Source organism: Notolepis coatsorum (genome assembly GCF_963971535.1).
Source record: "Notolepis coatsorum genome assembly, chromosome: 19".
NCBI lineage: Eukaryota > Metazoa > Chordata > Actinopteri > Aulopiformes > Paralepididae > Notolepis > Notolepis coatsorum.
Window position 1 is genome coordinate 46234139 of NC_140183.1, and position 9738 is coordinate 46243876.

The following is a 9738-nucleotide window of genomic DNA, read 5'->3' on the forward strand; positions in this document are numbered from 1 at the left end:
AAGAAAAATTACTTCATAGCTTTCTTTAATGAGTAAAGGAAATGTGAATATGGATGGAAAAATGTATTTATTCATTTACCCAGGAGCATGTCATATACATTCAAGATCATTAACACTCATTAGCAGTTAGTCTGCCTGTCTAAGAGCCATTTTGAATTAAAATGGTTTCACTCCACCAGATGGCAGTGATGGCATAATTTTGAGTTCTGCTGTGTGTAATGTATGCGTTTTAATTGATTGATTGATTGATTGATTGATTGATTGATTGATTGATTGATTGATTGATTGATTGATTGATTGATTGATTGATTGAAAACTTTATTAACAGATTGCATAATGGGTACAGTACAGTACAGCTCAATACATACAATTGTTAAGGGGATGCAGACCAGAGAAAGACTTTCGTCTTGTTTACATCAGGGTCCCCCATTTTCAATTCATCGTAACATAATTATATGACATACATGATGACATACAGATAGACAGTACTGCTACATCTATACATTTATGACATACCAGATTTGCAAATACAGTACTGTTTGTGATACAAAAAGAGTCCAGAAAAAAGAGTATATACATTTGACGTAGAAACTGTACATTGGATTGGGTAGGTGGGGGGGGGCTGTACATTGGAGGTGGGGGGGGGGGGGGGGTTGGGTAGGAGTGGAGGGGGGGAGGTTGGGTAGGAGGGGTGGGTGGGGGACACTGTACAACTGTACAAACAAAACTGTACATTGGAATATTGACAAGACCATACTTGGTAATTTACTGTACATTGGAGGGGGTTGTGTTCGGACATTTACAGGGGCCAGTTTCGAGTTGCAGTCTCCCTTAGGTGTTTTTTGAGAGTGTTTTTGAAAGTGGGTAGTGATTCACATTCCTTTACAGCTTTGGGTAGGGCGTTCCACATTGATGTGGCATAATTGCGAAACGTGTTTAGTCCCTTGTTTGAGCAGAATCTGGGTTTAACATGATTTGTGGAGCTCCCTCTGGTGTTGTGATCGTGGTATTCACTGACCTTTGGGAAGTATTTTGACATGTACATGGGTACCTTGGTCATGTAGTGTATCTTGTAGACCAGGCCCATTGCAAGTTGCTGTACTCTGTCGTCTACTCTAAGCCATCCTAGGTTGTCAAAGTGGGCAGGGGTGAGGTGGGTTCTAGGAGTAAGGTCAAGCAGTAGTCTGACCAGTTTGTTTTGAGATGTTTGTAATTTTGTTTTTAGCGCCTTTGAGGTGCTTTGGTACCATGAGGTGCAAGCATAGTCGTAGTACCCTTGAATGAGTGCTCCTGCCAGAGTCTTCAGGGTATTCTTGTTTACCAGTGAGGAGATCCGGTACAAGAATCGAGTTCGTTGGTTGACTTTTTTTATTACATTGGATGCCATTTTGTCACAGGAAAGATTTGCCTCTAGGATGGAACCCAGGTAGGTAATATCTTCTTTCCTTGTGACAATATTGTCACCCACTGTAATTACTTCTGGCGTTCTGAGCAAACCTTTAATGTTTGTATATTATGTTGACTGGACTATTTATTTATTTATTGAATGGTTCTGTCTAAAGCATTAGGTTTTCACTTTCATTTGTCATCCAGTATAAATACTACCATGTCACTTCCACCTGTACTCTGTATGCTACTGTCTTGGTTAGGTAATTGGTTGCCTAGCAATACAGGCCACTTCATGAGGAGCAGGTGTTTGTAATCACCTGATGTTACTAAAGGCATTTGAAGGGATTCATTCCAAAATGCTGTATATCAAAATTGTCATATGGAATTCATTACTCAATATTTAGAAAATACAGGTGACTATCCTGAAACGTGTGAATATTTAGTCAACTAAGTCTTTCTAATAACCTCACTAATATTCCATAATTCGTTATTTTAATAACTTTAGAGGACCAATTCATAATCCAAACATGAAACAAATGGAGACTATTTCATTCTCTAGTTAGTTGATTGATTGATTGATTGATTGATTGATTAGTTAATTGTTTGATTGTTTGATTGATTGATTGTTTGATTGATTGTTTGATTGATTGCGGTTGAGCTCTTCATACAAGCACTAACAATAGACAACAGTGTTTTCTTTTTAGTAGTATTTGCTGTGTTTTGTGGCTTCAAAATATCTGTGTACAATGTTTGTAAATATATATATTCAGATCTACAATGGGTTAAAAAAGTTCCTCTTATAGAAGAATATGTGAATATACCCTGCATTTAAATTCAGATTGGAGCTATAATGCCAGCAACCATAAAGAAATGTGGTGGTTATCTCTCCTATTGGAACAGAAATTGTCATTTGACTGATAGCGATTGAGCTTGATTGATTGATTGATTGATTGATTGATTGATTGATTGAACATTTTATTAACTGATTGCAGAATGGGTACAATACAGTACAGCTCAATACACACAATTGTTAAGGGGATGCAGACCATAGAAAGACTTTCGTCTTGTTTACATCAGGGTCCCCCATTTTCAATTCATCATAACATATATGACTGACATACATGACATACAGATAGACAGTACTGCTACATCTATACATTTATGACATACCAGATTTACAAGTACTGTTTGTGATACAAAAATAGTTTAAGAAAAAGAGAGTATATACATTTGATGAAGAAGCTGTACATTGGAGGAGGTGGGGGGGGGGGGGTTGGGTAGGTGGGGTGGGGAAACTGTACATTGGAGGTGGTTGGGTGGGTGGGGTGGGGATGGGTAGGCGGGGTGGGGGTAACTGTACATTGGATTATCGACTAAACCTTACTTGGTCCCAAGAAGAGGGTCTTGTGTATTACTGGGTTAGGACATTTACTGTACATTGGAGGGGGTTGGGTTAGGACATTTACAGGGGCCAGTTTCGAATTGCAGTCTCCTGTAGGTGCTCCTTGAGAGTGGTTTTAAAAGTGGGTAGTGATTCACATTCCTTTACAGCTGTGGGTAGGGGCAAGGGCGTTCCACATTGATGTGGCATAATTGCGAAACGTGTTTAGTGCCTTGTTGGAGCCGAATCTGTGTTTAACATGATTTGTGGAGCTCCCTCTGGTGTTGTGGTCGTGGTATTCACTGACCTTTGGGAAGTATTTTGACATGTACATGGGTACCTTAGTTGTGTAGTGTATCTTGTAGACCAGGCCCATTGCAAGTTGCTGTACTCTGTCGTCTACTGAGTCTAAGCCATCCTAGGGTGTCTTCTTAGCTGATAGTAATTATGTTTATTTGACAGTAATAATACAAATGTCCACCTGGAATAATATGTCTTAATAACATGATACATAACTTGATAAAATAAGATATTCTGCCTCTAGGGTTGAGCAATATATATTAGTAAATCGTGAGAAACCATTTATTTTATGAAAATGTATGAAAAAAAGTAAACATTAAGTAAATTTTCTCACAAAATGATTTCTGAAATATTTGCAAATGTCAATTAAAAAGGGTGGCCAACCCGCGGCTCGCGAGCCGCATGCAACTCTTTGCCCGTCAATGTGCGGCTCCTGCATCCATAAAAAAATATATAATAATAAATTATTATTATTATTATTATTTTTAAATTTTTCATCAGATTGCAATGCCGTTTTTTGCTAGACGTTCACAGAAAGGTAGAGAAACTAACTGTGTTCTGTTTTATTGAAATAATGTTCAGGTTTGTGGGAGATAATCCCGAAAAATAAGAGAAATTAAAAAGTTAATCCAGAAGTCAGATGATTGACAGGGGCTGGCGTGAGCTGGGTAGTGTAGTTTTTCAAAATTCAAAATCCCATCGAAAGCCCTGGGTCTATTCCTTCAAAAGACTACACTCACTTTTGGTTGTGCCACTATCTCCCGTCAATATGCGCCGGTTTCCGACTCAATGCCCTGAGATTTCTATAATGTTATATATATTATAACAGTTAAAATCATTGGTAAACAAACGTAATGCTGAAAATATACACTTTGACTGCTGTTTTGACAGCGTTAGGGTCTTTACTCTTGGCTACATTTGAAAAGAAAACAACATTAATTCATACATTCTGTAGAGATGGATTTATGGCATGATGTCATTTGCGGTCCAGTACCGGACCGCTCGGGCTTAAGAGGTTAACCCCGTGAGGCCCAAATAAAAAAGACATTAGCAACTTCAGAGGCCAGAGGGTGGGACCTACACACATTTACTATCCAATAGCATTGTGAGGCTGAACAACAGGACCCATTGACTATGTACATGTGCTAAGACATTTTTAAATAAACATCTACAGACTTATTTTTCTTTTTAATGGCTAAAAGTGATTTTGTAATTTTACAACCGTGGGTCTCACAGGGTACTTTTAACCCTGTGAGGCCCAAATAAAAAAGACATTAACAACTTCAGAGGCCAGAGGGTGGGACCTATAAACACATGAAGGGTGCCGTGACTGAAAAAAAGTTGATAAACGCTGGTATATATGGTGTGGCTCTTTGTGGTACCACAGTCATTTTTGTGGCTCTTAGTCTCTGACTGGTTGGCCACTCCTACACCATTACCATGTAGTCCAATATGATGAACATAAATCAGATTATCTCACATGTGATTTTCCCTACTTTAGCACGTATCGTGATATATATCATTATCGAAATAAGTATTGAATATTGTGATATTTATTTTTACACACCATATTGGGTACCCTGCAGCGATGGTTCAATGCGGAAAAATCCAAGGATACTATATATAAATCTGACGTACGACTATAAATCTGATGTACACTATATTTCTACGCAAGCCTATCCTGCTAAATCCCATGTTAGAGCCTTTATGTTTCTTTTTTTGTTTGCCTTTCTAGTTTTGCACCCATATTCACAATTTAGTCGCTATGCCAGTTCCTTCCTGGTCATTGCACTGCCCTACTGTCGGTCTAGGGAGGGTATAGACTACCACATGCCTTCTCCAATACATCCACTTTTCACCTGACAGCTAGGAGTTTCACTGGGGACAGTGTAACACACGCTGAGGTTCACACTATCTCCTCCAGATCCCCTCCCTGCTGAACAGGCTCCCTTACCAATCAGTAGGAGTTGCTATTGCAACGACCAGGACGCCTATATTCGAATACCAACCGGTTCATGCTTCCGCGTTCGCGTTTCGCGCTCTGATTGGCCACTGATGTTTCTGGTCGCACCAATCGTGTGACGGCAAGTTCTTTCACTGGTTAAGCTTAGGCACTCTTTCGAAGTTGGTTAAGGTTAGAGTTTGTCTTAGAGCAGGGCGATAGAACACCAGCCCTGATTCCAAACTCTAACCTTAACCAACTTCGAAAGAGTCGCCTAAGCTTAACCAGTGATAAACTAGGCGTTAGGTAGTTTGCTGCTGGTCGAGGCGGAAATGGGCGCGTCACGCGATTGGGCGCACATGTCACATGACCAGAAACGTCCGTGGCCAATCAGATCGCACCAGAAACGGCAGTGGCCAATCAGATTCGCAAAATGCGAACGCGGAAACATGAACCGGTTGGTATTCGAATAGACGCGACCAGGACTCATACCCCACTGGCTTCCCACCCGCAAATACTGCCAATTGTGTTCGTAGGGACGACTGACCAAGCCGGAGGTACCGCTGACACCGGGATTTGAACCCCGGGTCTCTCCAGTGGTAGACAAGTGCTTAGACCTCTACACTACCCAGCCACTCCAGAGCCTCTATGTTTTTATGAAATCTAAAATAGGCACAAAGGAAAGAGACTTTTCAGTTCAAGACCCATAAATGTACTGTAAAGCGTCATTCTCAATTATACAATGGCATGTACATTTCTTGATTCTGATTGGCTGAAGCAGTGAAGTTGCCAGTTGTTATTTCGTATAACACACAGAACCCGCCCACAACCTAATTACTTTTTTTCCGAATCACTCCGCCGTTCATTGTTTTTATGAATGAAACCAAGATGGCGGACAATAATCTTTATGAATGGATGTATTGATTTCATCATAACGACTCATTCAAAAAAGATAAAGTCACCTGGAATATGTTAGTTGTTTACACAATGTTGGATTATGTAATTGGTTTGTCATGACTCATTGTAAAACAAAATATAAATCGCGGGGGGGGGTTCTGAGGGGAGTGGCCACTGGCTGACAGTGTTCTCTGTCTCGGGTGCCGGTGTTGTGCCGAATTCGGACTCCCTACCAGAATCCGACTCCCCCTCGGGTGAACGTGCATACACTCTATCAGCCTACCCAGCATGTAATACGTTCTTTGTTAGAACTCAACTCGTTATTATTGGCGCATAGATTGCAGAAATACGGAAAAGTTTTGATTATATTTAAAAGGCTTTGACATTGTAAAATGAAATAAGTGGAGTTTCAAAGCTGTAAGCAGAATACAAGTCATAGGAACACCCACGATATAGTGTTCTTCCCCCTTCCTACTGTATAAGAACGCATTGCAAGGAGAACAGAGGTTATTTGTTGAGTTTATGTGTATACAAAACTTGCAATAAATGTGTCTTAAATGAATGATGGATTCTGGCAGGGAGTCCGAATTCGGCACAACACCGGTTGTTATTTTGTATAACACACTCCACGTGACCCCAGAACCTCAATGTAAATAAACTATAATCACCCTACAAAAACAGTACTGTATTTATAAATCTGGTATGTCATAAATGTATAGATGTAGCAGTACTGTCTATCTGTATGTCATGTATGTCATATATGTTAATAAACATTTCAATCAATCAATCAAGCATGACTTCCATTGGATCTACGTTTTCTGTTTTGGGATCTACTTTTTCTGTTTTTGAATAAATCTCCATTATGCTTCAATTATTGTGTGTTTATAATAATAATAATAATAATAATAATAATAATAATAATAATAATAATAATAATAATAATAATAATAATAATAATAATAATAATAATAATAATAATAATAATAATAATAATAATAATAATAATAAGAAGAAGGTTGGGTGAATTGGGTCATTGTATAAAAGACATTACATCACTTGAAGTCGTGTGTTATAGGAATTAGATCACGCCTAGGGGGGTCTAACGACCCTCCGCTGCGCGTCGGGCCTAACAACCACCCCTAGGCGTGATCTAATTTCTATAACACACTCCGTCACGTGATGTAATGCTTAAGCAGTGTATTTGTCCCAAATGTGGGTTGTGGGATGGAGAGCGTTTGTGAACAGACACCTGTAACCCACTGTGCATTTCTATCAGTAATAGGAAGGGATGAACCTTCTTTTGATGGACATGAACATTTTTCCACTGCCAAGACCTACTGAGAGCTCTAATTACAAACAAACACTACTTTATCAGTCAAAAGCTTGAGTACATCTGCCTGAAACCAGGTCTTTCATGATTATCTATATGTTTCAAAACGATATAAACCTGTCTATAAACACTTTCATTACACAGTCCATGTACTTGTATAAGCTGATGCTCATAAGTGAATTGCATTTGGAAAACTGAAGACCTCAGTGAAATGGTCCCCAAATCAAGAGGATTTCAGTCTGATGCAGTGTAGGCTAAGCCTGTTAACATTCTGAATTGTGTAGAACACTGGTCTAAGAATTAAGTGTCTAATGTTCTGAGTTAACTAGCATGTTACATAATTCACCTTTTGTCACCAATATTGTACAATAGAGGTGAGGCTCCTTGACTACTATAAATATAGGTATGGGCATGACAGTGGATCAGGAGGTAGAGCAGTCGTCTGGTAATCCAGAGGTTCCCGGTTCGATTCCCGCTCCTCCTTGGCAGCATGTCGAAGTGTCCTTGAGCAAGACACTTAACCCCTAATCGCTCCCGATGAACAGTTGGCTCCTTGCATGGTTGCCTCCGCCATCGGTATGTGAATGTGTGAGTGAATGGGTAAAATGTAGATGTAGGTGCTCCAGTAGCACACCATGTTACCGCGCTCGCACGGGACTCCGTGCTGCGTCACGGATCTGGTTGACTCCGAGTTCGATTCCCGGACTCGCCGTCATTTGCCGAATGTCTCCCCCTGCTCTCTCTCCCGTTTCACCCTGCAACTGTCGGTCATGCTTGACCAGGAAAGCGATAAACGCTAAAAAATAAAGTTTAAAAAAAAAAAAAAAAATGTAGATGTAGCTTTAGATAAATGCAGCCATTTACCATTTTTACAAGTCTGTTACTCCTGAATGTAAGGGAGCAGACAATGGCAACAAGAAAGGTATACAAATAAAAAAGACTGTAAATCAGAATCTGTAATTACTTTAGGAAAAGAAGGTCAATCTTTAACACAAATCGCAAGAACTTTTGAAGACCATCAAATGACTCATAAGTACCGAACCAGGTCAGGAAATCCAAACACAACCTCATCAGAGAACAAGTTCATTCAAGTCACAAGTCAGCAAATTCGATGATTAACTGTTCCTGAAATACAAGCTCAGCCAAATGCTACTGGAAGTAAAGATGTTTCATTATCAAGTGTTCAAAGGAGATTGTGTGAAGCCGGTCTAACTGGAGTTGCTTGGTGACAGAGTTGGTGATCTTTACCAAGTCCCCATGGCAATCTCACCTGGCATCATAGCATACTTGGAACGCATGCCGTTCATCATCAGCTTCTTGGACAGTCCTTCATTCCTTCATTCTTCAGCAAGATAACAACCCGCAGCACACCTCAAAAACTATCTGGCAAACAAGAAACAGCTAATTCTAATGACCTTTGTTATTTTTGTTATATATCAATGACCTCCCTAATGTCTCAGACAGGCTGTCGAAGATTTTATTTGCAGATGACAAGTGTATTCTATTCACATAAAGATCCTGATACCATCATTAAGGTCTTAAATGAAGAACTTAACAAACTATCAATTTGGTTTAAATGCAACAAATTCACTAAACATTAAAAAAAAAAAATTGGGTCTCAAATGTGTGATTTTTAACTCCTCATCTAAAGTAGTGATCAATGACATCCCCATAACAAGGGTGTGTTCTACATGATTCCTTGGTATTCTGCTTGATGAATCTTTATCATGGAAACCTCATATCACAGCCATAACTACAAAAATGGCCAAGTGATTGATATTCTTGGAAAAACACGTCATTGGTGTAATTTAGTTTGTGGTAGTACTCATCAGACCAAACTTGAGCCCATATACCATCTGCAGAAACTAGCTCTAAGAATAATCAGCTGTGTACATCGAAGTCATTCTTCTCAGCCTCTATTTGTTTATCAAGTGAATCATCTTCAGATTGGTTTATTTGTGTGCAGTTCTTTAAAAAGAGCCCTTCCCCCTTTCTTCCATGACATGTTTGCCCACAATTACCAATTTCATAATTACTCCACACATTTTCTTAGACCACCCCAGTCCCCCACTTCCAAATCTCAGTTTTGTATACTCTACCGAGGGTCAAAGTTGTGGAACTCTTTGTCTCCACATATTTTTTTTTTTATCTACTTCTTCTCCCCATTTTCTATTTTTCTCCCTTCCCCAATTTCGTATTGTCCAATTCTACCCTCCCCTGTCTCGAACGTTGTTAGGCCATGCCTCCCACAAGCCGGCTGCAATGTGGACGAAGCCTTGCATCACGTGTCCCCTCCGGTACACGAGGAGGCAGCCGTCGCATCTTTTCACCTGAACAGCGCGATCTCTCAGTGGCGAGGGTCTGCGTGGGAGGGACACGCCGCCCCCGTCGCTTCCTGATTCTACTGCGCAGGCGCACCAACCGACCTGTAGGAGTCGCTGTCCACAACGTCCGATCCCCACCCACCAGCTTCCCACCCCCTAATACTGCCAATTGTAT

The 9738-nt window shown here is 40.1% G+C and overlaps 1 protein-coding gene across 1 annotated transcript in view; it reads right to left on the reverse strand.

Annotated features, from left to right (window-relative positions):
• The window catches only part of gabbr1a (gamma-aminobutyric acid (GABA) B receptor, 1a), a gene marked incomplete at both ends in the record, with an annotated part of 191006 nt that overhangs the window by 156132 nt on the left and 25136 nt on the right, over window positions 1-9738 (reverse strand).